The sequence below is a fragment of the Schistocerca piceifrons genome, chromosome 3, assembly GCF_021461385.2.
Source record: "Schistocerca piceifrons isolate TAMUIC-IGC-003096 chromosome 3, iqSchPice1.1, whole genome shotgun sequence".
NCBI classification, from domain to species: Eukaryota; Metazoa; Arthropoda; class Insecta; order Orthoptera; family Acrididae; genus Schistocerca; species Schistocerca piceifrons.
The window spans coordinates 604051043-604073963 of NC_060140.1; the positions used below are offsets into that span (position 1 = coordinate 604051043).

The window sequence follows — 22921 nt, forward strand, 5'->3', positions numbered from 1 at the left end:
GTCATACAAATATGCGAAGCAAATGTACTCGCGGCACCAAAAACATTTAACCAATACAATCTTTGCACAACAACATCGTTTCTTCCGATGAATCGGAGAGAAAAAAGTTAGGTTTACTCTTACAAATGTGAATTGTTATGACATCAACTCGGCTGTTCAATTTCCACTGGGTTTCCAAAAGCAGGCTGTTATTTTGAAGCCTCGAAATAAGTTTTTTAGCTCGATAATAAAAATAAGAGTCACATGGCTAGCACACGGGAGTGCAGTTTGTCTGTATTACTTCCACCGCCCAAGTCGGTTGACGCTCTTCATGTATAAATATGCTGGCAGCTTGTCCTTTCCAGGAATCCAAAATCAGAGAAAACTTGTTATCAGCAACGTATGGTTTTAAAATGTTTTCAAGATATCTTTTATAAATCGATTTGTTCTATTTTGCGGATCTACAGCAAGTGAATTAAACATTTCCTAATGAGTGAGTTAAGCGATTGGCCTCCTCTATATCCCGAGAACCAAATTAACAATTATTTTCTTATAAGTACAGGGAAACTTTAAGCAACAATTTAGCAGACGCACTGATGAAATATTGCGTCGTGTAGGAATGCCTTAATTTATGCACTCTATCAGCTGCGACAAGTGTTAGTCCTTCTCCCTTATGTGATAACGTGCACCGAATGCTCGTCTTCGCAGCAATCATTCGGAATGGTTTTCATGCAACGAGGCTTAAAATGTTATCTCTTTCGTTTGAGAAATTTACTTGCCTTATTTGTTATAATCCCTTATTCATTTACTTACCTCATTAATTCCCCTACTCCTAATAATTTAGATGCCAAATCGCTTGAGCCCAATGCCGGGACGGTTCCTTTGCAAGAGCACGGCCGTATTCCTTTCCCATCCTTCAGTAACCCGAGTTTGTGGTCCGTCTCTAATGAACTCGTCGTCGACCGGACGTTAAACTTTAATCTCCTCCACCTCCTGCTCGTTGCGGAAAAAGAAACTGAAAAACTCAGCTGGGAATCTAACATTGGAACACGGGATCTCTGCTTACTAGCCAGATGTCTTAGTCTCTACGCCAGCCGCTCTTTCGTTTAAGAGCGCATACCTTATTGGTAGATAAGCGGAAGACGGAAAAGTTTCGTTACTCGAATTCTTGGAAAAGATGAGTTTACAGAGATCATATATGTAGATGAAAAATGATCAGTTCTCAATTATCTATCGATCCCCTAAATTCTGAGTCGATTGCGCATCAGGAACTGTAATAGTAGTTTTCTGAAAAACGGGAGATACTGAACCAAAATAATTTAGTGTTTCATTCTAAGTTGTACACAAACAACTTCGCAGACATGAGCCGAATCGTTTGGTCATGACTCAGGCCTTCCCCTTGCCAGTATGGAGATCAGCAACACTCTTTCTGAGAATAGCGAGGAGATGCTCCATGTGTCTGAGTTAGACTCGGCCACTACGTGCTAAACTGTTTGCCGTTGATGAGATTCGTCCTCGAGACAGGTCTCATGTTGTCGACCTGCATGGATAATTGCACAAGTTCTCAGCTCCATAAAAGCGCCAAGGATATCATCTCTACCTAACTCCGCAGGTAAGATTTATACACCGAAGCGCCAAAGAAACAGGCAGAATACGGCGCTGCGGTCGGCGTCTCCTTTGTAAGATAATACAGTTGATAGATCGCTTACTGCTGCTACTATGGCAGATTATCAAGATTAAAATGAGTTTGAACGTGGTGTTATAGACGGCGTACGAGCGATGGGACACAGCATCTCTAAGGTAGCGATGAACTGGGGATTTTCCGTACGACCATTTCACAAGTGTACCGTGACTATCAGGAATCCAGCAAAACATCATATCTCCGACATTTCTGCGGCTGGAAAAAATTCCTGCACAAACAGGACCAACGATGACTGAAGAGAATCGTTCAACGTGACAGAAGTGCAACCCTTCCGCAAATTGCTGCAGATTTCAGTGCTGGGTCATCAACAAGTGCCAGCGTGCGAACCATTCAACGAAACAAGATCAATATGGGCTTTCGGAGCCAAAGGTCCACGTGTATACCCTTGATGACTGCACGACACAAAGCTTTACGTCTCGCCTGGGCCCATCAACACCGACATTGGACTGATGATGGCTGGAAACATGTTGCCTGGTCGGACGAGTCTCGTTTTAAATCGTATCGAGCGGATGGACGTGTACGGGTATGGAGACAGACTCAAGAAACCATGGACCCTGCATGTCAGCAGGGGACTGTTCAAGTTGGTGGAGGCTCTTAAATGGTGAGGGTCATGTGCAGTTGGAGTGACGTGTGACCCCTGATACGTCTCGACACGACTCTGACGGATGACACGTACATAAGCATCCTGTTTGATCACCTGCATCCATTCATGTCAACTGTGCATTCCGACGGACTTTGGCAATTCCAGCAGGACAATGCGACACACCACACGCCCGGAATTGCTATAGAGTTGTTCTTCAGAGTTCAAACACTTTTGCTGGCCACCAAAGTCCCCAGACATGAACATTATTGAGCGTATCTGGGATGCCTCGCAACGTGCTGTTCAGAAGAGATCTCTACCCCCTCGCACTATTACGGATTTATGGACAGACCTGCAGAATTCATGGTGTCAGTTCCCTCCAGCACTACTTCAGACCTAAGTCTAGTCCATCCCACGTCGTGCTACGGCACTTTTGCGAGCTCGCGGGGGCCCTACACTATATTACGCAGATGTACCAGTTTCTTCTGGTCTTCAGTGTAGATTTCTTAAACTCAGTGTAAGAGAATATCCTAATCATTCAAACGTACCTCATCACAGAGATCTGTGCATCCACCTACAGATAAAGCACGCTGCACACGCAGGCTGTCTCGTTGGACTGCATTCTTGTTTGACCGATGATAACGGATTCCGGTTCCATCGATATGAAAACACGTTCCCTGTTAATTGGCAAACTGTATTGCGTACTCATCTGGAAGTGATTGATTCTTCGACGAGTTGCAATCTAGGTTGTATGTGGACGTTAGCGCCGCTGCCTGTGACATGCTGGGAATAGATCTTGTACATATATTTGCACACAGCCTCCTGCACAAAGTATTCACTGAAATCTCCTGCAGCAGAAGACGACCATAACTGCGCTTAGATCGCGGCCCTGTCAGGAACATTAAACATTTATATTGAGCGACCTATTCAGTACCACCCACTGCTTGACCCGTTCAGTTGGATAAGAATTTTTTAAGCGTGCTATGAACACCAAAGCGGAGAAAATTTCACCACTGCTGTCTTTGTCGTATCTCCATTACTTCACGTGCCCATCCTGTTGGTGCTCTAAACGTCATCTCAGTTAGCCGAGAATATTCCGTGTTTTTACAAACTTTGAGAATATTTATAACTTACGGAAACGGTTGTCACGTATAAGGGACTAAATTAGGGAAACTCATGTTTTAACCTACTGGAAAGACTCTTCGTTACCATCTAACGAAACTTCAAAGCAACCACACTGCTCTTTAATCTTAACTACGTGCTTATCCAGCGGTCTTCAGAAGGACTTGGATAGAGGGGTAGGGCTGTTAATTTCTGTAGTCAAAGTGTTCCATAAAAGAAGTAGTGAATGTGCTGTAAACACAAAGATACAATGTAAAGAGAAGAGTGTTTCCGGTGGTCTGTGCTACGTTCACGCAACAACGGAACGGCCGAAAACAATACTGAATGCAGCTAGCTGCAAGAGACGAAATTAAAGAAATCATGAAACGACTACGGTTGTTAACGGGCTATAAGCGACCATAGATCCGACAGAGGTCTGCGTCCGTTGCTGCTAGATCTGCGCTGTCTTTTGCAGCATGAGGTGTGTATAAAACATAACCGGTGTGTGCAACATGTGTGTCTCGAATTTAGTCATTCGAGCGTCTTCAACTAGAGTCACTGTGCTTTAACGATTTTGCTTTCTTTTTGGCAAAGTTACTACACGCAAAATCTTTTTCGCTTCCGTCAAGGCCAGTGGCTTCCAATCCTTCCGAGACCATTACCCCTGAATGCAGCCAGATATTAGCTACTTGAATTTCTTTCCCACAATCATTATAATCATTAGCATCTAACTACATTTTAGAATTAAAAAGAACTTAAAATTATGAAAGATAACTGTTATTTAATTTTATAGGCGTTTATGAAACCACAGACTAATAAGTAAATGAGACAATTTCTTATTTCTCATTTCTAACAACCTGTTCTTGTAAAATGATTTAGAAATTCTTTGTTAATCGCGCTTTCTACCTAAAACTACTTCTAACAAAATAAAGGTAATTACACTAATTAACAAATTTAAACTTTTTTCTGCATCTCGTTTCTAAATGAGTGGATTTAACTTATTTTGGGGTGCTGAATACACTGATAAATTCAGTTTTTCTCTATGAAGCCACGTTTCCTAGATACACAGCAGAATAAAAAATGGTAACAACGAAAATTGACACAATTAAGTCAAACAAAAATACACGTCCAGAACGTGTGAAATCAATACTAATTTGTATGTATATATCGGCATCACGCCAATAAAAGGTCCACATTAGTCCAGAAGATATTGTCACCTTTAATCGTCTTTGGTTTCTGAAAAATGTGACGACGGAGCTCTTCTTACGTTTGCCGTTCATCACTCTCCCTAGCAAGACCCCAGCAATAGTCACCCATGATCGAAGGGTTCCCGTGGCTTTGGTAACGGTGTTCCATGGTATGAATGTCTTGGTGAAAGTGTTCACCACGCTCAAAGCTTACGGCTCCCTAATTTTCCACGGAGAAATCAAGGTGAGTATGTAAAAAGTGAATTTTAAGCGACATTCTACACCCCATGTTCTTATAGTTGTCCAACAGATCATTCACAACGGTAACTTAGTTTTTGTCTTTTCTGTTACCCAAAAAACCCTTCACAATTGTTTTAAAAGAAGACCAAGCAGTTAATTGGATATCTGTGAGTTTGGTATCAAAGGTTGGATCTTTCAGCAGTTTTCTTATTTGTGGTCCAACAAATATACCATCTTTCAGCTTTGCCTCATTTAATTTTGGAAACTTTTCTTTTAAGTTATTGAAGGCCTCACGTTCTTTATCCAGAGCTTTTAAAAAGTTCTTGATGAGGCCCAACTTGATATGAAGGGGAGGCAAAACTATTTTATCGAGCTCAAGCAATGGGGTATTGTTCACATTTACGTTTGTAGGAACATATGACTTCCATTCATGCCATTCCTTGACGTATAGTGTTTCTTGGTGTCACGGCTGTCCCAAAGGCACAAAAATCAGCAGTATTTCGTGAATCCATCCTGTAAACCTGTAAGGAGTGCAACAACTTTTAAACCGCAGCAAAGCTGCCATTCATGATCCTTATATTTGATTGCCTCTAGAAGCAAAGCCATAGTTTCATAATTTTCTTTCATGTCTACTGAGTAAGCCAAAGGTACAGATGGAAATGCATTGCAATTATGCAGTAGTACTGCTTCCAAGCTGTTTTTACTGGAGTCTGTAAATAGTAATCACTCCTGTGGATTATGTTGTACACCTAGCTGCGTCATCAGACCATTGACATCTCTACATACACACATTGAATTCTAGTTATCGAAGCACCTCTTGACCTGAAACAGGATTTTTTTGTCCCTGGAGCTAGAAGTTTCCGTTGTTGCAGTCTCGACCCCAAGAGTTCAGCTTGCTGTTTCGAAAGTTTTAGATCGCGAATCAAATCGTTCAGTTCCTTTTGATTAAAGAGCTGAGGCGAAGTGTCATGATATTGAGGGCAGTACTCTTCTGTATGTTCAATACTTTCTGATTCACTTGACATGGTGTCTGGTTCTGTAGCTTTCAAGTTACAGACAGAAACAGGCAGCCCCTCATAATGGGGCACAGGCAAATGCACTGAAGATACGTTTGTATACTTTATTTTGTGTCTAGTTTTGCTTGAATGTCCTGAAATATATGTAACACAGAAGTAACAGTCTAAATAATTGTCACTAGGCTCAACCACACCATCGGAACAGCGAATGACATGGCTCGGCGTTTTCTTTCAACCACTCGGTTAAGGTTGTAATACAGGTTATGCAGGCAATATGAGGTGCAAAACTTTTATCTTGATCGTCAACAGGACAATCAAACTACAATTTATATGCCTTATTAACCAAATCAGTGATTGGTTTTCTTTGGGCTTTTGGAGTGAATTTCCGATACATATAACAAAAGTTGGCGGGGTGGGTTAGACAGCAACGAGATTTACTAGTTGCCATTTTTCTTAGTGTAAGTTTTAAACACAAAAAGTTTGCAGCATATTTCACGGAAACACTCACTGAGTATCTCTTTCACACCAATGGACTACCACACCAACTATTTACTGACGATTTGTATATCTTCTAGCTCTCCTCTGCAGATCAAAAACAAACAATTAAACATCAAAACAGAAGAACAGCAAAAGCGAAATACTGAATACCAAAAATAAAAATACCTTCCAAATTTCAAAAATAGCACATGCTAGAACATTTTGAAAGGTATATTCGGCTTCTACACACCAAAATACATATTGGTTGACATATCACATCTCAGATGCAAAAAGGCTGTTGACTGGTGTTATCTACAGTAATAGTTGACACCTATTACGAAACGTACTTCCTCTGCAGCACTCCTCTCCCCAGCGACGCTGCATCGCCGACACTCTTGATTCCAATTTAAAAAGAAACAAAGTAAAACGTTTGCGCTATATTTAGGCCTACTGTTTGTAAATCACTTGATTGCTGATTTGCTTACTTCTGAACTGGAAGAAATTCTTCGTCTTCAGGCTAATAATGCTATTTGTCTGGCCACTACTACTTAAAAATTGTAGTAATAAGAAGAATAAGATCATAATAGTCATAACAGTACAGCTTAGATCCCACACTGTGTAGCAGCCATTACAAAGTCAATATTGAATCAGTTTCTGGACTATTGTGGGAACTACCTTCAACTCGGAGAAGACATATTCAGGAGATATTTAAGCACATGACGCAGTTATACAGTCATAAACGCATGGTCGAAAGTAAAAAGTGTGTTTGTACTGGAAGGACAATGTGAGAAAGATGTTGTTCATACATTCATTTCACAAGCTGTAGCCTCCACTGCTTTATGTATCACGTTGATGCTAACACGTAAAAAACAGTAATTTAACATATGTAATCAGTATTAAATTCTTAGATAACAGTGGTAATAGTAATGATCATTTAAAAATAATTTAGTTTCGTGACCGAAATACAATTGGAGCCCTTTGTTTTTACCCCTTAGAAAGTTACATTTCTCCCCTCGGCTGGTAATTACGCCCAGATTGGGAACCACTGGTCTAGACATTCAAAAATGGCTCAAATGGCTCCGAACACTATGGGACTTAACATCTGTGGTCATCAGTCCCCTTGAAATTAGAACTACTTAAACCTAACTAACCTAAGGACATCACACACATCCATGCCCGAGGCAGGATTCGTACCTGAGACCGTAGCAACAGCGCGGTTTTGGACTGAAGCGCCTAGAACCGCTCGGCCACAACGGCTGGCTCTAGATTTTCCATTATCGTTTTTGCGGCGTAGTTCTGTCGAGGTGACAGTACATCCATCCCTGTTTCTTAAGTGTTTACTTATAGGACGTTGCACAGTGCTCACTCAGTAGAGGATACTTTAAAACACAACAAAGTAAAAGTAATACGTAACAGATACAGACGTGCAACTGAACAACAGACATCCGCCAGAGCGACTGTTGCCTCAGCGATAGGAAGATATCGCCGACGCAAAATGTAACTGCTCGTGACTATGGGATCTCTATATTCACTCCATCGATTTAATAGAAATGCAACGAACATTTCTGGCTGGTAACTAAGTTGACAGACACTTAATAGCAGAATATGGGCAGCGGTTACTGTATTATGCGTAGCCGTCGATTGTTCGTAGATAAGCATGGAGCCACATACTCGCCGGCACTTATTTAATACACGTCACGATGATTTCTAACGAACGTCAGGAAGGAAAGAGATATCAGTCGACCAAGAGGTATCACAAGGTCGGATTGGAAGATCACAGAACAAAAAATTAGTTTTTCATAGGAACAGCGTTAAGCGATTTAGGATAACCTAAGTATGTGGGGCAAGACGGGGGTTTGAAGACCGCTCGTCTTACATGCCATTCGGGCTTCGTGATCATGCCCCTTCTGTAAGTCTCGTATCTTAGACGTTTGTACTCCATTTTCCCTGCTTCGTTATTATATTTTCTCCTTTCAGCAATACAATTTAATATCGCATATGTTATCCAAAGATTTCTGTGGCGTCTTCCTTGTCTTTTTGTCGATTTGATCCTCTTCACTACTCCATCTCTAAAAGATATCTAGAAATCCTGTTCTTCCTGCCGCTTCACTAATTCCTAATAGACCTTTAACCTATCAATTTCTTTTTTCAAGTTTTCTAACCTAAATATCTAACTTTCATGTGCCAATATATTTACAAAGTGTGTAAATATAGCCCTAGATTTCTGGAGGACACTAAGGCAAGCGGACGCCGTCCTGTAACCGACGACAATGTGTTTTGAGCAACTGAGCTGCTCTTCCAAATTCACGTGTAATTTCTTCATCGTTTTCTGATATGGTATTGGGATACTGTCGAGAAAAATGGGAGGTAATTCTTCACGGAATTCAGGGCAAATTAATTTCTGATACGGTACCAAAGCTACCATGAAAAAGTATCAAAGCCTAGCATAACTATATTTCGTTTTATCGTTTAGAGGTAACAGCATTCTGTTTCTCGAAACACGAGAGTATGGAGAAAACATCTCCATCTGCATTTGCAAAACTGTTTTCTCTATGAGACGAGAGTGCCAAAACTCGCTTATTTTTCCACGTGGTCTACGTTTGAATCAATGTACTTCGTTTAACTTTTTCCGCGTCCTTCTAAGGTTGCCATGACCTCCTCATCGACATCGTGCAAAAATTTCCTTTTTTGAATATGGACGTAGGTGGATTCCAGAATATTCTATGTATGGTAAGTAGGGTGTGTAAGGTGGCAGAATAAATGAGGGTCAATTTCACACCTTACATAAGAGTTTTATACATCGTGACGGGAAGGTGAATATAATACCTAACTTACTTCAGCGGTAATGAGCAGTTTTGCCTATAAGTATATAATGCAAAACGGATGACACTCAATCTACGGTATTAACAAACTACTTCTATATAATGCGTGTCAATGAGCAGAAGGTAAAACAAGCAGCGAGAGAAAACGTTTTGTGTGGAAGCCATCGCGGGCAGATACAGATGCCTCACTCCAGGAGGCATTACAGAAAACTCTTATTAAAGAGGGCGCGTCCCGAGGGTCAGCAACCGGGCAGGTGACGCATATTACATGGCGAATAATGGGGCTACCAGAAGTAGGACAGAAAGAAGCTACAGAAAACTGCGTTTCGGCATTTCAAATGGATACGAACAAAAGGAGTAAAGTGCCAAGATTTCGACGCATTTCAATGGTAGGTCCCTTGCGATTGGTAGGAACGCTCCTATTGGTCGAAAAAAGCCGTGATGTGGTGAACGACAAAAACCAGGTGGGAAGAGAGTTCGGCTAAGAGAAAGACGAGAGCAAAATTTTCGGGGGCTCTTCTCTGAACTGGCGTCAAGTGCAGAACGGAGCGCATAACGCTCTGTATGACACAGAGGAGAAATTTGTTTGAACACTGCGTTCTCAGCGGCTGAGCTCCAGCTAAAAATTAGCTGTAGTGTCGTTGAGCTCCAGCTGTGGAGAAACGAACCAGCCAGTTAGTTAATTGTTCTTGCGACAACTGGGAGGGCATTGTAATACGCACGCTGCTCCAGCCAAGCGTGTGTATATCGCCATAGTCTGAGACTAGGGATGAGTTCATGTTTTCGCGATTATAGAAAAACATAGGGAGAATTTCTGCTGGAAAATTCAGCAAAGGTTTACTTAGATTTTATAGGGATTTCAGTGGGCGAGAGCAGTCATGCAGACGACAACTCATCGCAACTGAGGTAAATGCCGCTTTCTGTGGTGTAAACTTGTTGGTTCATCAGCTTCCGTCCACTGTAAACTCGAGCGACCTTGGGTAATCTTTTGCTCAACTTGGCTACACAACTAACCATCCTCCGTAGACTTGATTGTCATCCTAAAAACAGTACCGAACTGTGGAATGGAATTGGATGATTTATCGTAGTACTGGCCAACATCATAAAGTAATCGTAAGAAGAATTTGGTAAAGAAACTTCTAGTTAAAATTTAATATTGTTGTGTTTAGGATTATTGAACTTTCTGAGAGTTACAATTTAATACTGTGTGATTAGTTCACTTTCAGAGGCCGAGATGCGTCATTTTGACAACTGTCTTAACTTTGTCACATTGTAAACCGTCTAAAAGCGTATATTTTCATGAAAAAGTTGCAATGTTAAACAATGTCATTACAGCTTACACGGTTTTGTTCAGTCATAGAACAAGAAACCACCTATCCATAAATTTACATGTTGATGTTACCACAAACACTTTTAGATCTCTCACATCTCCCATTGACAGACCGGTTAATGAAATAGCGTTGTTTTCTTTTGCATTACGGTCCTCTTTTTTTCAGCTGATTCGTCGGGTATGTTTGGCCAGTATTGGACTACCGTTATTTGCAGAATAATCAGTTAAAAAATTCTCTATTCCGCCAATCACAGACTTTTTCACCGGGAGTGATCAACTGTTTTGGTGCAGAGTTACGGGCAGGCAGCTCTGCTTAGTCTGCTCGTTCGCTTCTAGCATGAAATAGCGGAACACGGCTCAAAACAATAACGAAGCAGCGTACGTAACCAGCTGAATTCCCCTGAAAAAGGTTCAGACATCTCCGAAATACTCTTTTTTTCATTATCTACAAATGTTCTCATTGTCTGCAAATGTCAAATCTTTCACATAGATTTCTGATAACCATTTATTTCTTGCAGATTGTACAACACCCTTTCTTTCCAAGTGCTCACGAAACTATCGTCTGCTTCATACAACATTAATCGCTCGACATACGAGTTCATATTGCGCACTTTCTCTGTGGGTTCATGCGTAGTATCGTGTCTGGAAAATCTTCATTCAAGAGTACGGCCAGTTCTGAATTCTGTAGCTCATTTCTGAACTCTATAACCCCGTCACCACCCCAGGAAGAGTTTCAGTTGGCGATAAACAGTCTAACACAAGGAATTTAATGTTTGATTGCTATTGCACTTCATGCATTTGAAAGATACACGAATTGTTACAAAAAAAATCTCGAAATCAAAACAGTTTTGAAAATGCAGTTTACACTTGACTGACGTTGCAAAATCACGTGTATTAACAAAGGCGTTTTTATTGAGATCAGCACCATCTGTGTACCAGACCGAGAAATTTTCTCCTTGCTCCAACGCCGTGAAAGTAAAATAGTTCTTTCTTGTTCGTTGCTACAGCTGTACCCACAGCCTTTCATAAAGTTATAAAGTGAACATTTTCTGCCCTTATGTCACTAACTGTGTATAGAGAAAGGTCGATGTCAGGTTTTATTGTTTGTACTTGGTTTCTGCTTTAGTGTTACTTCGAGAACAACTAGAAAGTGTTCAAGGGTTCGGATAACCATTGGCTTCGAAAACCGCTTCACTATAGGTGATATGTTTGACAGAATGGCACCTGCGTCGACACCACGAAATGATTCTGGAACAAAGCTGAGTGATATTCTTTGCAAATGCGGTTTAATGATACTGAACAATTTCTATATACAACAGTAACGGGATCTAGGATGATCAGCAACAAAATCCGCTGATAAGATCTACTATTTACCATATAACGCTAAACATTTGGTGCAAATACAATTTACTAACGAAACTGAAGACATGTTAAACAATCTCACTGTACAACAAAGAAGGATCGAGGATACAATTTCGGGGTTTTCGCAATGGTTATTTCAGCTGGCTGTCAGAATATGGTAAGGAATTTTACTACAAATTCGTATGATATATTGTGTTCAACATATCGTAGCTTGAAATGCGCTTCTCTGAAGTTGAATTATGTTTACACATTTGTGCTTAACACATTTAGTTTCACTTATTGGTCCAATAAGAGGTCTTCGGTGTCGATGATAAGCATTGTCCAGTCTGCTGTTCTGGACATACACACGAAATTCGTGTTGCGCTTCAGTTCTTTCAGGTATCAAGAGACTAACAACCAGGCGTAGCTGTATCGATTCCTCGTTGCTATGGCTACCAGAAAGTCGATCGAACGAGGCGAAAGGTCGACATGATTGACGTTAGCTGAGGAAATGAACTGCTATTTAAAGCTTGTACGGTGTTCACGTTAACTGGAAAGTAAATGAACGTTAATTCTTGTATTTAAGGTTAATAGCTGTCTTGATTTTATCATTTACTGGAATGATTTTCACAAGTCGAATTATATGTTACGTGATTTTGATTAGTCTGTAAATAAAAGAATAATTTGTGCTTACTTAGTTATTGGGCGATTGCGCACGTCATTTATCAAAACAATATAGACTTCTTGGTTGTTTATAAAGTAATGCACTGCATCCATCGACAGAGCCTTGTCTATTTTGTACTGAGATTTCTCATTAAAGCAGATGCTATCTTGCCCAACATCCACATCCTGACGAAGAACTTAAGCAAATACAAGGAGAGAAAGAAAACTGGAACTTCTCTCATTGAGAGTTATGTGCTTCTAATTTATTGATTACAAAATCAGGTTACATGAACAAAGGATCTGACGGTACGAGCAAGCTGCTGATTCCTTGACGGTAAGCTTTTCAAAGACTCTTAGGCCTGGATGACTTGGTTATAAAGGCGCTATACATCCGTTTTATCCTCTCCTGAAATAGGTTGGTTCACAGCTCTCGAAAGCTTGGATATTAGCACTGACATTTTTGATATCCGAGCTGGCACCACACAAGTCCTGTTGATGAAAACCTGGACAAGTGAGTCCCCTTTAAAGCTTTTATTGGCGGTTCTGTCAGTGGTTACAGTACTTATTAGACGAGTAATTTCGAACCCTTACCAGGTATATTTTCAAGCCTGGCCTACTGAGGCTGCACTGACAGTGCCTGATCGACTTTGACTTGGTAATAGGCATTTGTGGATTTTAGCATTCATCCTGCGAACATTTATAGAGCATGTGTTGCCATTCAATGTTTATTATTAAGGTCAGGCAGTGTTAGTACAGCCTCAGTAGCCCAGGCTTGAAAATGAGTCTGTGAGGGTTCGACTATAGTCACAACTGCAACTATTGACAGAACCATCAATAAACGCTTTAAGTAATTTAAATGAAGTTGTTGTTTCCTATCAACGAAATGCTGTAACTGAAGAAAGGAGTACCCCTATATCAAGCAACCGGGTCACAGCCGCATGTACCGTGGGAGAGGAAGAGTCTTGTTCTGTGAAAGATAGTTTCTGCAAGCTGACTCAGGACAGGTAGTACATGAAGAGACAGGATGTCAGGGATATGGCTGTACTGTCACCGTTTCCACAAACATAGGTGTTCTGAAATCATACCAAATAGCGGTCCATACAGTCACGCTACATGTAATATGAACGTGTCTCTCCAAAACAGTACCTAAATTTGTCCTGCCACTCGTCAGCACCCCATGGTGCCCAAGGACGGTACCATTACCGAGGCAGTTGTGCTAATGCCAGGCTGCTCACTTCAAAGCAATTCAGTTACCATGCTTCTGTAAGTCGCAAGCCAATGATATGTGATAAGATGTGGTGTAGTCGGAAGCCCGTTGCTTGTGCTCATAAGACGTATACAGATGTGAAGGGGCTGCGAGGTGCTTGGAGCAGAGTAGTGCAAATCCTCCTTTGATGTGGGCAGATATGGTTGACCAGAATCTTGAACCGAATGGTTTTCCTCATTTTCCCATTCAGTTTTACATTAGGCCACTGTCAGAGCCAAACGCTCTGATGACCAGATGTTAGACAATTTGACCACACAGCCACATGTAGACCCAGAATGACTCTTTCTCGGTATTCGCGAGTGCTGGTTGCGTTGTTTTACATGAGCACACGGCATTCACCGTACTTCTTCACAGTGCTCAATAACACTCCGATGCAACGCACAGCCATTACACACACTTAACATGAAAGTCTTCAGGCTATGGCACCACGTCATATGTTAAATAACTGTCACTGATCAAACCAATGTTTCTGCCACGTGTACAGTGACATTCTTCTGGGTCTCCTGGTCAGCCAGAAAACTTTAAAGTTTTTTTTCACTTTTTTATTCTTCTAACTGTTTTGATGTGATTCGCCACGAATTCCCCTCTTGCGCTAACATTTTAATCTCAGATTAGCATTTGCTTCCTACGTCCTCAATTATCTACTGAATGAATTCCTATCTCTGTCCCACACTACAGTTCCCTCTAGAACCAAGGCGGCTATTCTCTGATGTCTTCATGCATGTCCTACCGTCCTGTACCTTCCTTTTGTCAGTGCTTCCCACATATTCCTTTCTTCACCGTTTCTGCGGTGAAACTCCTCATCCCTTATCAGTCCACATAATTTTCAACATTATCCTATAACATCTTAAACGCTTCAATTCTCTTCTGTTCCGGAGGCCTACACAATTACAAAAGGGGTGATAAGAAAAGTTCCCGTTCGCAGGCTGTACAGTCCTGAATCGATCTGCTAATCACGCAAATTCGCCGTGACCAAAACACCGTGTCCTGCTGCGTGAAGGAGTCGGTAAATGTCTGCTGCACATCCTAGTCCGACAGAAATCGTCGAACCTACAAGACCTTTTTCAAGGGGCAAAAGGCTTGGTAATCGCACTGGGGGAGATCAGGACTATAGGATGAGTGCTCCATTGTCTCCCACTTGAGTTGATGTAGCTTCTGCGTAGCTCCCAGATCAACCGACGTCTTGTCTTCAATCGCTACCAACTCGGAATTTGTTGCACCATTCCCCAATGGTGGTTTCCGACAGCGCCACACACATTCTTCATCCTCCGATGGACATTTGGCGGCATTCGTCCTTCGACAGCCAAGAAAAGAATAGCAGCACGTTGATACTGTTTGGGCGCATTTGATAATAAACGTCGCCATAGTTGACATTTCCGCATTTACCTCATGTTAGTCGGGACGACACGAATGCCACACTAACCCCTTGCTTAGATGTCGGTGCTTATATAACCGCGTCGCAGTCAAGTTAATTTGCGTATAAACTACAGCAAGGCCCTCAAACAGTAAGTTTTAATAGCGTCTTATGTAATACACACTGTCAGATATGACAGCGTAATCACACAATGGCAACAATGATGCATTCTGGTAGTCATTCTGGGCCTCACAGATCATTTCAGCTCTAATCACTTACAGAGGCGCTGATGGTATAAAAAGGTACGGAATAATGTCTTTATCAAACAATTCCTTCCAGATTTAACCACAAAGTATGTTGCAGTGGGTTTCTTCGGCTTACTATTCTCCATGCACTTGTCACGTAAATTTACTTTGAAAATCCGAGGTTTCAATAATAATCACAATTCTCTTCATCAGGAAAGCAACAGACTGACAAAGACTGATGAAGTGCCGATTGCGACCAGAAATTAAATTGGTGCCAACGACGAAATGTCACTCTAAACTTCTTCGTTTCTATCATGATCTGTTATACGGCATATACCTTGATCAGTTTTTCTCCCCCCCCCCCCCCTCTCTCTCTCTCTCTCTATGCCTCTCTCTGCCTCTCGTACACACACACATCACACACATTCATTTTTTAGGACAATAAATTAACAGGGGGACTTGTACTTCAGCCACCAGACCCGATCAAGGTTCCCCTCAGTCATCAGATATTTGCTGGAAAAGCTAAATCCCCCTCCATCTACCCTTATACCACCCTAATAGCTAGTTGTACAACATCTTGTCCAACTCTGAGCAGTAGAGAATGATGACGTCGAAAAAGGTCCACCTATATGGGTAAGGAATCAAAAGTAAGAAAAGCCTGTGTAGCTTCTCCCTTTTAAGGGCCGGCGTCCACGAACTGCACACTGCGAATCCAGTGTCTCTAATAAATTCTTGACACGCATTCGAATTTCCACAGTGTCTTTAATGATAGACTCCCAGTAGTTCGAAGGGTGTTGTAGGATTGTGTATGGTCAGACAATAGTTTATGCTTGTAAGGCTGTGTTTAGCCGCTTATGTTCGAAACTGTTACGAGAGTTGGTCGCTTTTCTGGCGAAGACAATGATAGTCATAGTCGAAAGGTCAGATTTTCGTAGTGAAAAATCATTTAGATTTAGATCAGGTAATCCTGTAGGCCACGAATCTGGAAAACCTCAGGAGTTAACACGTTCGTGGAAAGTTGCATGAAGAAGAGCTTTCCCTGGGTTACCGAAATGAGGTGTTGCCCCATCTTGCACGGAAACAGTGTTTTCCACAAAGCCACACTCTTCCAAGGCAGGAATTATATGCTGTGCGAGGAGGTCTCGGTACACCTTATAGATCCTGTGGGTGTATTCTCTTCAAAGAAGAACGGACTGTGAATAAAGGTGCTTGTGAACCCACTCCACACAGTCAGATACGGCGAGTTCTTTGTGCACGACACGTGGTTTAACAGTACCCCAAATTTGGTAGTTCTGTGTATTCACTGCACCCTATAGTATAAAATCCACTGCATGAGCACTTGCACCGCATTGGGCACGTGCTGCATGGTGATTTACAGGAACAGCAATCTCGTCAGTAACTTCTGATGAAATAAGACGCCTTTCTCTTCCAGATGACACACCAAATTCACCCGTGCTTTATAATTTCATTGTCATCTTCTTTCAACCATTAATGGCTTCAGGGCTCTCCTCAGTCATTTCAGTCGGGGATACTCTCTCAATGCAGCACTGTAATTGTTGCTGTTCACATAAAACAGTTTCACTAAAAGCGATCTGTCTCCCTTCTCGATAGACATACTGTTCATTCACTACATGGTTTTTCAAATGAGAGTACGGATGTCATACCGTCATACAAATTGCGTACAGCGCCACGTTTGCACATGGTGGCTACAATTGGAACTATGGTGGTGTTTTATTTATTTATTTATTTATTTATTGCAGCGTAAATCGGTTAGACGTTAACGCATTAGCGCATATCCACCAAGTTTCTCTGTCATACGATAATTACAGTCCACACTAGACCTCCGTGAGAAGCTGCACTGTAGTAGTTATAACCACCCAGTACATTAGGTGCACATTCTGCTCCCAAAGAGCTCCTGTGAGCACGCCTCGCACTGCATTGCGCCTGCCACCTGGCATTCACTCCGATGGCGTTCTCGCCTCAGGCTGTTCTCTGTAAAAGAGAAAAAGTGGCTTCCAGAAGTGTGAGACGCTGCTAATAACGGAGAATACTGCGCTACCCTCAGGCTTCCCGACGTTATATGGCATGGCCTTTTTGCAGTGCCTCGCACAGAGGACAAAGGCGGTCGCCTGAGAGGAATCGAATGAAGTGGAAAGCTCCTCCGCGCACTTCGTTGTTAGTAAAAGTCTCACGTTTTTAAACGATTTTGGGTTAAGGAATGCATTTTCATGTAGTCTTTGTATTGCACAGAATACATTTAACAGCCTTTGGCTACGTCATCATGTTCTAATTGTGAAATTATACTTTTTTCTGCAACAAAAAAAACTAATTTAACTAAACTTTGCGATCAGGAACTGAAGACCGCGCGGTGTTGACCGTTCGATGCAACGAGGTAATTAATATTTAAAAATAGTGATGGTTATTGATAAAATGTGACTCTATAATCCGTAACTCCTTAAGAAGGATCTGATATCAGTGGAACTATGATCAAAATGTAATGTAGCTTCTGTCATTCTTCAGCATAATATAAACGATTTTGTGTAAATTTTTAGAATCGTTCATTACACGTTACAACATATGAACTAAATAAAGTACAACAATTTCGGCGTTCTACATACAAATGATACACTGTTAATTCAAGGTTTATTATGCAGTACTGTATTAGAATACCTCAAAAGGTTTGAAAATTACAACTGAATGTTTGAGGGTGTCCCGGCAAATATTTATAAATGAAATAATTAAAATAATGTCACCTACATGATATTTTCTTTAGATATATATACATGTTTCTTTTCTTCGCAGTCGGAAAATGTCCCACTGTTTTCAGTGTTCAGAACATTGACGCGTCTGCAAAGTCATTTGTTGAGTGATTTTGTTCATGTGGTTGCCTGCTGTAAAGTTTTCGTGATAACTGAGTACAAATGCGTTTGAATTTTAGTGGCGTTTAACTCGGTTTCCACAGCCGTTATTACTTGGGGAATTTTAACAATCATTTTACAGTAACAACTCTATCCACTATTAATTAAAATGTATTTATTATAAGCATCAGAGCTTTGGAACGTCTTTCCTGAAGTTGGTGCTGCTCTCTGCTTCTTGAAGCTGGCTATATATAACACACCCCTGAAAACTGTTAACCCACCATCAGATAATACTCAGCTGAAATATTCCTTCTACGGTGGTTGAATTACTAAGTATCAACGACTCCTTTAGTATTACAGCTCGTGCAGGAGAAGGAAGGAAGACTGAAGCCAGAACCAGTTTCTCCTATAAAGGTAAGTTCCTACACCGAGCTATCATCAGGTCACCTTTAATACATCATTTCTGTAGTAAGCAGAACCATGTCTGAAAATCGAGGTCCTTTGCACCCAAAGACTTGAAATGGCCACTATAATGAAACATCAAGCAAACTAAGGTTTTGGAAGTCTAGTTTCCGTAGTCTTTAAGTGCTTCAGTGAAATATGAGACAAGCTATACCACTTTCAATTACTATTTCCACTACGTGTACTGCGGATTCGCTGAGTCGATTCTAAATGGCCAAAATGGTTAATTCCAAATTCTCCGAATGCTTTTAGAAAATACGATGTTATTTTAACTTAAAACTTACATGTTGCATTTATTGCTATATTTTCCAGGCTTTCGGTCCATATAAGAGTGTTTCAGATTATTCTTATAAATGTTTTTGTTAATATACACTAAAGCTCCTAAGAAACTGGTAGTTTGAACATCGTGTTATTGTCGGCGCATGGGCGATGGACACACCATTTCCGAGGTAGCGATGAAGTGGGTGTACCGTGCTAATGAGGAATCCGGTAAAACGTCAAATCTCCGACATCGCCGTGGCCGGAAAAGGATTCTGTAAGAACGGGACGACTGCAGAGAATGGATCAACGTGGCAGAAGTGAAACTCTCGCGCAAATTGCTGAAGGTTCACTGCTGGGCCATCAACAAGTGTCAGCGTGCGAACCATTCTACGAAACATCATCAACACGGGATTTCGGAGCCGACGGCCCACTCGTGTACCCTTGATGAGCGCACGACACAAAGCTTTACGCCTCGCCTGGGTCCGTCAACACCGACATTGGACTGTTGATGACTGGAAACATGTTGCCTGGTCGGACGAGTCTCGTTGCAAATTGTATCGAGCGGGTGGACGTGTACAGGTATGGAGACAACCTCATGAATCCATGGACCCTACATGTCAGCAGTTGACTGTTTAAACTGGTGGAGGCTCTGCCATGGTGTGGGGCGTGTGCAGTTGGTATGATATGGCATCCCTAATACGTCTAGAAACGACTCGGACAAGTGACACATATATAAGCATCCTCTCTGATAACTTGCATCCATTCATGTCCATTGTGCATTCCGACGGACTTGGGCAATATCAGCAGGACAATGCGACATCCCACATGTCCAGAATTGTTACAGAGTGGTTCCCGGGGCACTCTTCTGAGTTTAAACACTTCCGCTGGCCACCACACTCCCCGGACATGAACGTTATTGAGCGTATCCGGCTGTGGCCGAGAAGTTCTAGGCGCTTCAGTTTGGAACCGCGCTGCTGCTACGGCTGCAGGTTCGAATCCTGCCTGGGGCATGGATGTGTGTGATGTCCTTAGGTTGGTTAGGTTTAAGTAGTTCGAAGTCTAGGGGACTGATGACCTCAGATGTTAAGTCCCATAGTGCTTAGAGCCATTTTTTGAGCGTATCTGGGATGCCTTGCAACGTACTGTTCAGAAGAGAACTCCACCCACACGTTCTCTTACGGATTTATGAGAGCCCTGCAGGATTCATGGTGTCAGTTCCCTCCAGCATTACTTCAGACATTAGTCGAGTCCATTTCACGTCGTGTTGTGGCACTTCTGCCTGCTCGAATGGGCCCTACACGATATTAGACAGGTGTACCAGTTTCTTTGGCTCTTCTGTGTATATGTTTGCAGCTTCCGTACCCTAGTTATGAGACTTACGCTTCTATACAAATGGAGGAATAATTTCCGGCATGTATGTGGTAGCCAACAGCCAAAAACGATGTACGATCATTTCGTTTCGCCGGCCAGTGTGACCGAGCGGTTCTAGGAGCTACACTCTGGAACCGCGCGACCGCTACGGTCGCAGGTTCAAATCCTGCCTCGGGCATGAATTTGTGTGATGTCCTTAGGTTAGTTAGGTTTAAGTAGTTCTAACAAGGGGAGGCCACGACGTTTGGAACGCGGATTTACTGTAAACTTCGTACACTCGTAGTACTCCATTAGGACAACAAAATGTGTAACCAGTAGCGCGTACTTCACAAGCGTTATTGAGAAAATCGCAAGATAATTTCGGTCTCAAATATATACCTGTGCGTGGCCATTTTTCCCATGAAGCGGCGGAAGCCGAGTGGTTAGCGTTCAAGCCCCGTAATAGTTGTGTCGCTGGATCGAGTCCCGTTCGTCAGTTTTTTTTTATTTTCAGCAGAGTCATTTCTTCATATTGCAATTGATATAATGGGAAAAATGCATGTAATCGGATGAACTTTTATTAAATTTACAATGTTATTTGGCAGTCTACAAATTTTTATTATCACAAATAATATAATATTCATATCTATCGACTAGTAAACGACCAAACGCATAAAGTGATACTGAAAATGTATGCTTGTCCGTGATTTGAGAAATCACTCACACCTGGAAGGAGCCTGTAGTGACTTGTTACATCCAAGTTTATGAGCGGCACAGAGGGCTTTCGAAAGATGTACAATTAATCGTCGCTTTCGACATTACGAGTACAAGTTGAAAGATGGTATTTTTCGTAAAAACGTGGAAACATAAAGTCAAACCGCACCAGCTGCATTTAATAAATGCTATGTTTCCGCATACCCAAGGTCTTTTGAGGTTTTCCGTGGGGAAACAAACCTCGTTAACACTTTCAAAAACCTATCTTTCAGACGATAATTTGGAAGCAATTCCTTAAATATCGGCGCTGCTAACTGGTCATTCAGTATCGACTGTATTTTAATAGTGTCTTCACGAGAAGCAATTTCTTGTTCTTTCGATTAAATACGAACAATTTTGAAGACACGGACAAGTATACATTTTCAGTATCACTTTATGCGTTTGGTTGTTTACTAGTCGATAGTAAATTATATTATTTGTGATAATAAAAATTTTTAGACTGCCAAATAACATTAATAGCGTCTTCACGAGAAGCAATTTCTCGTTCTTTCGATTAAATACGAACAATTTTGAAGACACGGACAAGTATACATTTTCAGTATCACTTTATGCGTTTGGTTGTTTACTAGTCGATAGTAAATTATATTATTTGTGGTAATAAAAATTTGTAGACTGCCAAATAACATTGTAAATTTAATAAAAGTTCATCCGATGGCACGTATTTTCCCATTATATCAGTTGTAATACAAATAGTAAAGAAAATGACTGTGTTGAAAATTAAAAAAAACTGACGAACGGGACTCGATCCTGCGACCCAACTATTACGGGGCTAGAACCCTAACCACTTTTTTGTTTATTTTTTTTATTTTCTATTTTTTGTTTTTTTTATTTTTTATTATTTTTTTATTAAGGAAGATAGGAGAAACAGAAACCTTCATCATTCACAAAATAAACATAGTACGTCCTTACAAATTATAACTGTCCTGGAAGGAACCTCGCCGCCGTCCTACCGTGTAGCATGAAATAACTACAAAATAAAACTGGGGCCACCCCCGGCGCCCTAAAGAAAAGTATTTATACATATGAAAACAAAATTTGAAGTTCTTCCAATTGCTAACTGTACAAGCGTTAGTTTTTCCTAGGTCGCATACTCGCATAGTGTCCTTAGCTGATCACTTTACTTGGTCGGTTTCACAACGACAGCACCGCCGCTCATCTTTGCGTACCCGGCACACCCCAAGTATATGGCGAGTCCACAAAAACCGTTACTAGGAAACTGGCATACCAATCCTTGTACTTTTGTAGCCAAAACAGTTTTGTGCGTCCATCTTGTAAGTATTGCCAGTAATCCAGGAAGTTCAGTACGTTCAGACGTGTGTCTATATAGATGTAATGGACCGTCATACCTGTGACCAACGCCACTGCGTTCGTCTTATGACACAGAAAATACGTTTTCTCTGGAAAAAATACTATGTCAGAAGAGACTTCTGTATAGATAGTGCGCCGCATGAACGCTATTATCTTTCTTGCGAGAGTCCAGACAGCCAATGCCTCGCCGCAGTCCAGTCGATGGTCGTCCGTATCCAGCACGCCGCATTGCTGACACAAGGGAGAATCCGCCAAATGTATTGCGTACTTTTTATCATTCTAGGGCATTTTCGGTTCACGACAATGTACCATGTTGATCTGACTGTTGTAGGTAGGTGGGGGTGGTGGTCCGTGCGCCACACCACGTGCCAATAAACAGCTGGATGTTTCCGTTCCACCCTATTCCGGGCGATCTGTCAAAGAAGCAGATGGTAGACGTCCTTCGATGTCGACTGTCGGGTCGTCGGTAAACACACTCGAACGTAACTGTGTTCCACGATGAACGTGCGCACATACGTTGACGGGGGCGATATTTGGCCGACACTGATTGGAGGAAGATGCGATGTTGGTACTAGTTCTTCGATGATCGTCCCCGTAAGCGAGT

General features: G+C 41.6%; 1 long non-coding RNA gene across 1 annotated transcript in view; it reads right to left on the minus strand.

The window, feature by feature from the left end:
* LOC124789740 overlaps positions 1 to 22921 on the minus strand; it is a 926922-nt gene that overhangs the window by 24405 nt on the left and 879596 nt on the right. The window lies entirely within an intron of this gene.